Raw genomic sequence first — 12382 nt, 5'->3', positions numbered from 1 at the left:
ATTGATCTTAAAAGTATTATTTAAAGTAGTACAGTCCAGAGAATTCCAGCCCACCATACTCAGGAGTGTTCATTACAACAGTTTTCCTAATGTAATGGCTACGGTTTCTCCACAGAAAGTTTAAAAGCATCTGGTCTCTGCTTATTTTACCATCAAGGTATAAAGATAGAGCGACATATGTTAGCCTAGAGATACCCTCAGCCTTGGTTATTAGGACTCTTCCTTTTAAAGATGTCATTACCATCACAATAAACTTAAATGGAAGGCAACAGTCATATAATTGTCTATTATTTAACATTACTATTAAAATAGTACTCACTTAAAGAAATGGGAATTAAGTTTACAAGTTGCTAGCTGCCTTATTCTTCTTTGGTATTATGACGGTCCGCAAACATATATTATAGGTGTATGCTGGCACCTACTGTATTGGCTGTGTATCAGCCTACTATTCTGTAGGATGAAATCATAACCCTTTGTGAAAAAATTGCCCTACCAACTAACCCTGCAACAATTAAAAACCTCACTACTATTCCACTACTTTGGCCCTATCTGATCCTACTCCAGGCCAGGAGCCTGAGAGGACGGGACACGATCATTAAAAACATCTTGTAACTCTTCTGCAGTAAAATCTTGTACACCCAAGTACTTCTCTGCAGCTGCCACCACAACATCTATCCTCTGCGATGTACGTTACATTCCTGTAGTACAATTGACGACCATGGCCACGAATGCCAAAAAAACAATCTTATTGAAGCACATGTTATTCCTATCACGCTCTATTGGGCTTGCCCTACTCACAGGGATCCTCTTAGGATCCCTCACCCTGGACCCATCTTCCTCTACTACTGCCTCACCATACAACACCTTCTGCACTACTCTGATCCTGGCAACCTCAGCCTGCTTTTCTCTCACCGGACACCTCTGTACTCCAGCACCATGGGTACCCCTACAGTTTATGCAACGATTTCCACCGATACTACACATTCCTTTGTCTCATGTCCTCCTGCACACTTCTCATGTCTAGGAATCTCGCTCCTACACACTGCTGCCACATGACCATAAGCTTGACAACTAAAACCCGGAATGGATTTGGGACAAAAGCTCTCACAGGGTAACTGACACATCCTAACTTGACTTTATCTGGTAAAGACTGCATCAAAGCTCAATAGTACAGACAGTGTCTTCTCAGTTTCACCACTGTCCACTGGGTCTACTTCGCACCAAATGGCGGGCATCACAGACACCGGGCATTTTCAACTTGCAGGCAATCTCAACGCTGTGCGTTACAAGGAAGACATCCTCCTCCCTCATGTGGTACCCTTCTTGCAGGCTCATCCTGACATCACCCTCCAGCATGACAATGCCACCAGCCATACTGCTCGTTCTGTGCGTGATTTCCTGCAAAACAGGAATGTCAGTGTTCTGCCATGGCCAGCGAAGAGCCCGGATCTCAATCCCATTGAGCCCGTCTGGGAAGTGTTGGATCGGAGGGTGAGAGCTTGGGCCATTCCCCCCAGAAATGTCCGGGAACTTGCAGGTGCCTTGGTGTAAGAATGGGCTAATCAATCAATCAATCAAATGTATTTATAAAGCCCTTCTTACATCAGCTGATGTCACAAAGTGCTCTACAGAAACCCAGCCTAAAACCCCAAACAGCAAGCAATTCAGATGTAGAAGCATGGTGGCTAGGAAAAACTCCCTAGAAAGGCCAGAACCTAGGAAGAAACCTAGAGAGGAACCAGGCTATGAGGGGTGGCCAGTCCTCTTCTGGCTGTGCCGGGTGAAGATTATAACAGAACATGGCCAAGATGTTAAAATTTTCATAGATGACCAGCAGGGTCAAATAATAATAATCACAGTGGTAGTAGAGGGTGCAACAGGTCAGCACCTCAGGAGTAAGTGTCAGTTGGCTTCAGAGTATCTCTGCCGCTCCTGCTGTCTCTAGAGAGTCGAAAACAGCAGGTCTGGGACAGGTAGCACGTCCCAGACCTGTCCGGTGAACAGGTCAGGGTTCCGTAGCCGCAGGCAGAACAGTTGAAACTGCAGCAGCAGCACGACCAGGTGGACTGGGGACAGCAAGGAGTCATATGGCCAGGTAGTCCTGAGGCATGGTCCTAGGGCTCAGGTCCTCCGAGAGAAAGAAAGGAAGAAAGAAAGAAAGAAAGAGAAAGAAACAAAGAAAGAGAGAATTAGAGAGAGCATACTTAAATTCACACAAGACACCAGATAAGGCAGTAGAAATACTTCAGATATAACACACTGACCTAAGCCACCCGACACAAACTATTGCGGCATAAATACTGTAGGCTGAGACAGGAGGGGTCGGGAGACACTGTGTCGGGAGACACCACCAACTTACTATCCTGAGACAAGGCTGAGTATATCCCACAAAGATCTCCCCCACGGCACAAACCAAGGGGGGGCGCCAACCCGGACAGGAAGATCACATCAGTGACTCAACCCACTCAATTGAGTGGGATGGCATGGAAGAGCACCAGTAAGCAAGTGACTCAGCCCCTGAAATAGGGTTTGAGGCAAAGAATCCCAGTGGAGAGAGGGGAACCGGCCAGGCAGAGACAGCAAGGGCAGTTTGTTGCTCCAGTGACCTTCCGTTCACCTTCACACTCCTGGGCCAGACTACACTCAATCATAGGATCTACTGAAGAGATGAGTCTTCAATAAAGACTTAAAGGTTGAGACCGAGTCTGCGTCTCTCACATGGATAGGCAGACCATTCCATAAAAATGTAGCTCTATAGGAGAAAGCCCTGCCTCCAGCTGTTTGCTTAGATATTCTAGGGACAATTTGGAGGCCTGCGTCTTGTGACCGTAGCGTACGTGTAGGTATGTGTAGGTATGTACGGCAGGACCAAATTGGAAAGATAGGTAGGAGCTAGCCCATGTAATGCTTTGTAGGTTAACAGTAAAACCTTGAAACCCGCCCTTGCCTTAACAGGAAGCCAGTGTAGCGAGGCTAGCACTGGAGTAATATGATCACATTTTGGGGTTCTATTCAAGATTCTAGCAGCCTTGTTTAGCACTAACTGAAGTTTATTTATTGCTTTATCTGTGTAGTCGGAAAGTAGAGCATTGCAGTAGTCTAACCTAGAAGTGACAAAAGCATGGATACATTTTTCTGCATCATTTTTGGAGAGAAAATGTCTGATTTTTGCAATGTTACGTAGATGGAAAAAAGCTGTCGTTGAAACAGTCTTGATATGTTCGTCTAAAGAGAGATCAGGGTCCAGAGTAACGCGGGGGGCCTTCACAGTTTTATTTGAGATGACTGTACAGGTTAATTGTCAGATCCAACAGAAGATCTCTTTGTTTCTTGGGACCTAGAACTAGCGTCTCTGTTTTGTCTGAGTTTAAAAGTAGAACATTCGCCGCCATCCACTTCCTTATGTCTGAAACACAGGCTTCCAGGGAGGGCAATTTTGGGGCTTCACCATGTTTCATCGAAATGTACAGCTGTGTGTCATCCGCATAGCAGTGAAAGTTAACATTATGTTTCCGAATGACATCATCAAGAGGTAAAATATATAGTGAAAACAACAGCTAAAACGAAGCCTTGAGTAACTCCGAAATGTACAGTTGATTTGTCAGAGGACAAACCATCCACAGAGACAAACTGATATCTTGCCGACAGATAAGATCTAAACCAGGCCAGAACTTGTCCGTGTAGACCAATTTGGGTTTCCAATCTCTCCAAAAGAATGTGCTGATCGATGGTATCAAAAGCAGCATTAAGGTTTAGGAGCACGAGGACAGATGCAGAGCCTCGGTCTGATATCATTAAAAGGTAATTTACCACCATCACGGGTGCAGTCTCAGTGCTATGATGGGGTCTAAAACCAGACTGAAGCGTTTCGTATACATTGTTTGTCTTCAGTAAGGCAGTGAGTTGCTGCGCAACAGCTTTTTCTAACATTTTTGAGGGGAATGGAAGATTCGATATAGGCCGATAGTTTTTTATAATTTCTGGGTCAAGGTTTGGCTTTTTCAAGAGAGGCTTTATTACTGCCACTTTTAGTGAGTTTGGTACACATCCGGTGGATAGAGAGCAGTTTATTATGTTCAACATAGGAGGGCCAAGCACAGGAAGTAGTTCTTTCAGTAGTTTAGTTGGAATAGGGTCCAGTATGCAGCTTGAAGGTTTAGAGGCCATGATTATTTTCATCATTGTATCAAGAGATATAGTACTAAAACCCTTGAGTGTCTCCCTTGATCCTAGGTCCTGGCAGAGTTGTGCAGTCTCAGGACAACGGAGCTTTGGAGGAATACGCAGATTTAAAGAGGAGTCCATAATTTGTTTTCTAATGATCATGATCTCTTCCTCAAAGAAGTTCATGAATTTATCACTGCTGAAGTGAAAACCATTCTCTCTTGGGGAATGCTGCTTTTTGAGTTAGCTTTGCAACAGTATCAAAAATCAATTTTCGATTGTTCTCATTTTCCCCAGTTAAGTTGGAAAAATAGGAAAAATAGTAACATCTCACAGCAAGACCTGGCACATCTGGTGCAGTCCATGAGGAGGAGATGCACTGCAGTACATAATGCAGCTGGTGGCCACACCAGATACTGACTGTTACTTTTGATTTTGACCCCCCCTTTGTTCAGGGACACATTATTCCATTTCTGTTAGTCACATGTCTGTGGAACTTGTTCAGTTTATATCTCAGATGTTGCATCTTGTTATGTTCATACAAATATTTACACATGTTAAGTTTGCTGAAAATAAACGCAGTTGACAGTGAGAGGACGTTTCTTTTTTTGCTGAGTTCATGTCAAGGGGTACTCAAGGAAGCAGGAGGGGTGAAGTCAGGCGCAGGAGACAAATGTCCGTGAACACACGTTTAATTGGTACAATCCTCAAACAGACAAAAAACAGGCAAGGCAGGGCAACAATACAAAATAGACAGAATGAGCCCGAAAACAAAGTAGGGGCGCAGCCCAAAACTCGCAGCCTTACTGATACACAGGCAGAGGGAAAACACCTAACCCCAGCCTAACCAACCTGACGAAAACAATCACGCACACACAAAACCCTACACAGAAAGACTAAATAACCCCCCCACTAATGAACTAACACAACACAGGTGCAAACCTAAACTAGACCTAACAAAAAGAAAATGAACAGAGGATCGGTGACAGCTAGTAGGCCGGCGACAACGAGCGCCGAGCGCCACCCGAACGGGGAGAGGCGCCACCTTCAGTCGACGTTGTGACAGTTCAGGATATGGTAGAAAGAGTATGTGGCCTTTTCTGTAGACTACAGGCTGGAGAGAAAATGTATGACAATGTAATGAGACGGACACTTTTTACATCATGCAGGTTTCTCCGATCAAATAGCCTAACCTAAATGGAAACCAATCAGCTGTCAAATGGCGGGTGAAAAAAAATAAAAAATGCATGAAATGTATGCATTCACTACTGTAAGTCGCTCTGGATAGGAGCGTCTGCTAAATGACTAAAATGTAAATGTAAATGTAAATGAGCTGTCATGTTAACAAACAACATATCCTAAAAACAGGACAGGTCAAAGTAAAATGGACAATATGGAATGGACAAATAGAAAGTAAAATGGACAATATGGAATGGACAATCGTGGGAGTGTCATTCCATTGTGGGAGTTTTATCCCATTGTCATGATCAGTGGTTTCAAGTTTGTATCTGTACATTTTTGACAAGATATCTGTATCTGTAAAAAAAATTCAGAGCGAAAAAGAAAATACTTCTGCATTTCCCGCTGTGTAAACACCTTGCAAAATGGCTGGTGATAACTCCTGATCAAGTTGGGTAGTTGATATTCAGAGCTTAAATAGCCATTTTGATTAGTCACAGGAATCAGGACTAATAAAACCAATGCAATGGCCTGACGTTGGTGACCATACTCAATCTGATATCTTGAAGTAGTTGTTTCCTTTGCTCTGCGTGGGTCGTGGGTTTTGTGGAGGTAAAGATGCTTCGTGGGAGGCAGTTATTGATGTGTTTAGAGGGTCCCTGGTTCGAGCCCAGGTTAGGGTGAAGGACGGAAGCAACACTGATACACACGCGTGTGTGTGTGTGACTGTCCAGCCAGCAGTGTAGCAGGACGCTAACCTTTTGAGTGTCAACAGCAGGACACAAGTCTGCATTCCTAGTTTCCATAACTTATGTACCAGGGTTATCATCTACAGTGTTCAGTCCTGTTTCCATGATTTATGTACTAGGGTTATCATCCACAGTGTTCAGTCCTGTTTCCATGATTTATGTACCAGGGTTATCATCCACAGTGTTCAGTCCTGTTTCCATGATTTATGTACCAGGGTTATCATCCACAGTGTTTCCATGATTTATGTACTAGGGTTATCATCCACAGTGTTTCCATGATTTATGTACCAGGGTTATCATCCACAGTGTTTCCATGGTTTATGTACCAGGGTTATCATCCACAGAGGTGTAAAGAGGAGCTAAGACAGAACAAGGAAAACACAATGATGACGTGAGTCACAACAGAAAAGTGCATCATAGTGGGAGGACTGCAAGGGCAACGAAACCACATCATTATATAATTACATTACATTCCTCCATGGATATTTTTGTTTGTTTAAAGGTAGTATTTGCTGTGGCGCAGCTGTCTAAGAAACTGTATCTCAGTGCTTGAGGTGTCACTACAGACACCCTGGTTCGAATCCAGGCTGTATCACAACCGGCCATGATTGGGAGTCCTGTAAGGCGGCGCCAATTGGCCCAGCGTCGTCCGTGTTTGGCCGGTGTAGGCCGTCATTGTAAAGCATTTTCAAGTCTCCTTGCAGTCTGAGTTGAAGTGCTGTGTGAAGTTCTGCTATCTAAAAGCAGACGTGTGAATTTGGCATCAGGTCTCAGAAAGGGAGGAGAGAAAGAGTGAGAGGGAGAGACAGAGAAGGTTAGTGAAAGATAAGACACTGTTCTACTCTCTGTCGTCACCACTTGGGTCGTTTGTTCAGTTGTAAAGTATTGATGACAATATGTTGCCAGACAGTCACACAACAGGACAGTCACAACAGACCCCCCTCAGCATTCAGTTGTGCCCTCTTTCTCTGTCTTGCTCTCGCTCTCTCTCTGTCTCTCTGTGTGTGTCTCTCCCTGTGACTTTGTGTGTGTGTGTGTGTGTGTGTGTGTATCTCTCTCTCTCTCCCTCTGTCTCTCTCTCTCTCTCTCTCCTAGATGTATCCTGTCCTAACCTGTGTGTGTGTATGACTATCTTGAGGGCATAGTAAATGGTCTGTTTTGTAAAGTTAAGACATCATTCAATTAGTTTACTTGGGTGACCAAAGAACATATGGCATTCTTAGAGGGGAAAACAATGTCATGAGTCATGCCACACACACACACACACACACACACACACACACACACACACACACACACACACACACACACACACACACACACACACACACACACACACACACACACACACATGTTTGTTTTACTATCCTTGTGGGGACCAAACAATTGATTCTCATTCAAAATCCTATTTCCCTTAAAGCTTACCCTAACATTAACCCCTAACTCAAAAAACCTAACCCCTAACCCTAATTGTAACCCTAAACCTAACCCCTTTTTCTTTGTGGGGACCGACAAAATGTCCCCACTTGTCTGAATTTTCCTTGTTTTTCTATCCTTGTGAGGACTTCTGGTCCCCACAGGGAAGCTGAAACCAAACACACACACACACACACAGCTCTTTGTAATGATGACCTGTTTGGATGAGTCTGTTGTACGCTTTTCAATTATCATGTTCCGACGGCATTCCAATGGCAATTTAGGTCATTACTGATTCTAATGTCTTTATTTTGTCTTGGCTAATGAATGTGAAGAGCGACTGACGCAATATGAGCTTATATTAGCTCATTTTGCATCTGTCATTGCTTTGCATTGAGATCATAGCTCAGACCCAAATTAGACTGACACAGGAAGTGCCTGAGTGTTTAAGAAACAGTGTGTGGCAGTGTCATCCTGTCCCCCGTTTCCCATCTTTCTGTGGGTCCTCAAACAACCCCTTTCCCCCTGTCCCATCCGATCCCCCATCCGCCTCTCCGCTATCCGACCCCCAGCGCGTCGTCCCTCGTTCCCTTCCATCGTGTTTCTATGGGTCCTGTCCCTCTGTCTTCTTTGCTCCCTGAGTCCCCTGGGAAACATATGTTAAAGTAAAAGCCTGGCAGCCTGAGCCAATGACTCCCGACTGAAGTATGAGAAGTCGCCTTTGATCAGTGGAGCCGCCAGTCAGTAGGCAGCTGAACTGTAGCTGAGCGTCATACCCACTGCTTTATTCTCCTTCTGCATGGCACACACTGGAGCCCCGGGCGTGTCTAGGAGACGTCTGACGCAGACACAGCGCTGCCAGAGTGGAGCTAGCTCCTAGGAAGGATATGGATTCATTTGTTTCAGCAGCATGACGGTTTTCAGTGTAAGGGTGTGTAATGTTACCATCAGTGCTCTCACAGAGTTTGAGTCACTCGCAGCTGCATGTATAGCCTCTGCACGTGCAAGCTTCGAGCTTAAATGCGTTGATCATGAAATTGTGTCATTCCGAACTTCATCCGCAACGCCAAATTCCATTCCGTTGGACTCCAGCGATACTTCTCCCTGTAGCCCTGTAACCTTTTCAGCGTGCGCAAGCCCTGGCTAGACGGAGAGGTTTCGCTCAAGTCCAACAGAACGGAACATAACGTTACTGATAAAGTTTGGAATGACACAATATCATGTGAACAACATAAAGACCTGCATCACTACAAGTATTTGGGTGTTTTTGGAGCCTTTGTTCATGTTTTATCTGTGCCCCTCCAACTGCAGAACAAGCATGAGGAAGTCTATCACTGTTTCGATACGTTTCTCAAAGTGAAAAAGTGTCTGGACAATACTATAACATGCCATCCAAAATACAGATTTGGTTCAAAAAAGTGAACTTGTCCTTTAATGCTTTTTTTGCCTCTGCCAGGTGGTGTTCAATCTGATCCACAGAAGCCAACGCGTTAGTACATCTGATTCAACTGTTTAACTAATCATAGTCTTCAATCAACATTTCATTCGTTAGATTGAGTTTGTTGCAGCATCGGCTGGAATAAAAGCCTGCATCCATGACACTTTGCAGATACCTTTGGCCAGTGGTTCTCAACTCCAGTCCTCCATTACCCTCAAATACGCTACATTTCCTGCAACAGGGTGATCAGATTAAGATCTTACATCTGTGCTATATTTCTCTGTGTCATGAAATATATACAGTACATAGAAGACATTAAGACATTGTCGCTGGTGGAAGTTATTGTTGGACTTGTCTTACATAAAGCCATAGGTAATATTCAACGTAATCATCCAAACAACAAATAGTAATGATGGATTTAAGTGATGATTGTTTTCTAGAATTGAGCTGCAGTCAGTAGAAATGTTCATTGTATAATTATGAGCTCCTAAAGAGATTAATATGACTTACTTGGTGGGTAATATAATAATACATTAGTTATCAGATACACTATATATACAAAGTATATGGGCACCCCTTCAAATTAGTGGATTCGGCTATTTCAGCCACACCGTTGCTGACAGGTGTATAAAGTCAAGCACACAGCCATGCAATCTCCATAGATAAACATTGGCAGTAGATTGGCCTTACTGGCGAGCTCAGTGACTTTCAACGTGGCACCGTAACAGGATGCCACCTTTCCAACATGTCAGTTGGTCAAATTTCTGCCCTGCTAGAGCTGCCGCGGTCAACTGTAAGTGCTGTTGTTGTGAAGTGGGAACATCTCTGAGCAACAATGGCTCAGCCGCAAAGTGATAGACCACACAAGCTCACAGAAATGGGCCGCTGAGTTCTGAAGCACGTAACGTGTAAAAGTAATCTGTCTTCGGTTGCAACACTCAGTATCGAGTTCAAAACTGCCTCTGGAAGCAACGTCAGCGCAAGAACTGTTCTTTGGGAGCTTCATGAAATGGGTTTCCATGGGCGGGTTTGGCGGATGCCAGGAGAACGCTACCTGCCCGAATATATAGTGCCTACTGTGAAGTTTGGTGGAGGAGGAATAATGGCCTGGGGCTGTTTTTCTTCATTCGGGCTCCTTAGTCCCATTTAAGGGAAATCTTAAAAGTGAGGTCCATACAGAAATGGTTTGTCGAGATCGGTGTGGAAGAACTTGACTGGCCTGCACAGAACCCTGACCTAAACTCCATCGAACACCCTTGGGATGAATTGGAATGCTGACTGCGAGCCAGGCCTAATCGCCCAATATCGGTGCCCGACATCACTAATGCTCTTGTGGCTGAATGGAAGCAAGTCCCCGCAGCAATGTTCCAACATCTAGTGGAAAACCTTCCCAGAAGAGTGGAGGCTGTTATAACAGCAAAGGGGGAACCAACTCCATATAAATGCCCATGATTTTGGAATGAGATGTTGGACGAGCAGGTGTCCACATACTAATGGTCATGTATTGTAATAGATGCGCGCACACACACACACACACACACACACACACACACACACACACACACACACACACACACACACACACACACACACACACACACACACACACACACACACACACACACACACACACACAGCCCACCCAACCCTTTTCTCCCCACACACCCATCTTCCTATCAGCCGTCCACCCCATCTTCCTCTTACCCTATCAGCCACCTTCTCCCCCCGTCTTCCTCTTACCCTATCAGCCACCTTCTCCCCCATCTTCCTCTTACTGTCACTCCCTGATCTGTTTCACCTGTCTTTGTGATTGTCTCCACCCCTCCAGGTGTCGCCCATCTTCCCCGTTATCACCTGTGTATTTATACCTGTGTTCTCTGTTTGTCTGTTGCCAGTTCGTCTTGTTTGTCAAGTCAACCAGCGTTTTTTGTCTCAGCTCCTGCTTTTCTCTAGTCTCTCTTTTCTCTCACCCTCCTGGTTTTGACCCTTGCCTGTCCTCTCTTACCCTATCAGCCACGTTCTCCCCCGTCTTCCTCTCACCCTATCAGCCACGTTCTCCCCCGTCTTCCTCTTTTACTATCAGCCACCTTCTCCCCCGTCTTCCTCTTTTAATATCAGCCACGTTCTCCCCCATCTTCCTCTTACCCTATCAGCCACCTTCTTCCCCATCTTCCTCTTACCCTATCAGCCACCTTCTCCCCCTGTCTTCCTCTTACCCTATCAGCCACCTTCTCCCCCCGTCTTCCTCTTACCCTATCAGCCACCTTCTCCCCCGTCTTCCTCTTACCCTATCAGCCACCTTCTCCCCCCGTCTTCCTCTTACCCTATCAGCCACCTTCTCCCCCGTCTTCCTCTTACCCTATCAGCCACCTTCTACTGCTGTCTTCCTCTTACCCTATCAGCCACCTTCTCCCCTGTCTTCCTCTTACCCTATCAGCCACGTTCTCCCCGTCTTCCTCTTACCCTATCAGCCACCTTCTCCTCCCGTCTTCCTCTTACCCTATCAGCCACCTTCTCCCCCCGTCTTCCTCTTGCCCTATCAGCCACCTTCTCCCCCGTCTTCCTCTTACCCTATCAGCCACCTTCTCCCCCCGTCTTCCTATTACCCTATCAGCCACCTTCTCCCCCGTCTTCCTCTTACCCTATCAGCCACCTTCTCGACTCCCTTGCGGAGCTCGTGCACCATGTAGCTCATCTCCAGTGCTTTGTTGGATCTGAAGTTGTTGAAGTCATCCTGGTGAACCATGTTCTGGTGGAACTGCCACAGAGGATCCTTCCATGCTACCAACAGCTTCAGAATCACCTTTGTTAACTCTTCTCTCTGAGGAGAGACAGGGGGATTTCCTTGAGCATATTAGAGAACGATAATGGGACTTACGAATTCAGAGTGCAGGTCGCTGGAGATGCTGTGCATCCTGGCACTGTGCTGGATGACCCCGTCAAAGAGGTCTGCCAGGGAGAGGAAGTGGAACCCCGCCTGAACGTGGGCACAGATGGGCGCTGTGTTTGCCCTACCCCTGTCCCTGCAGCTGTACACACACCAACACCAGGAGCAGAGCCCACACAGGAAGAGAGAGAGAGAGAGAGAGAGAGAGAGAGAGAAAGAGAGAGAGAGAGAGAGAGAGAGAGAGAGAGAGAGAGAGAGAGAGAGACAGAAGACAAGCCATGGAAGAACTAACACTGGCCTATGTATATCTAATGTAACAAGATGACATGTACGTAGGTTCATGACTCCATACCATTCAAACCGTATAGCCTAGAAACTAGCACATACTGTGTAACAATGTCATATATGACATCAAGCATACCATCTACTCTATTTAAACCACAGTGGTCTTCTTGGTACGTCAAACCCAGTAAACCTCATGTGCGCGCACACACACACACACACACACACACACACACACACACACACACACACACACACACACACACA

General features: G+C 45.5%; 1 pseudogene; it reads right to left on the bottom strand.

Annotated features, from left to right (window-relative positions):
- Positions 1 to 555: 555 nt before the first annotated feature.
- Positions 556 to 12313, bottom strand: LOC115180102 (prolactin-like; annotated as a pseudogene).
- Between the last annotated feature and the right edge of the window lie 69 nt (positions 12314 to 12382).

This window comes from Salmo trutta, chromosome 40 (assembly GCF_901001165.1).
Source record: "Salmo trutta chromosome 40, fSalTru1.1, whole genome shotgun sequence".
NCBI lineage: Eukaryota > Metazoa > Chordata > Actinopteri > Salmoniformes > Salmonidae > Salmo > Salmo trutta.
Note: the sequence above shows the minus strand (reverse complement) of the source record. Positions and strands in the feature narration are given on the sequence as shown.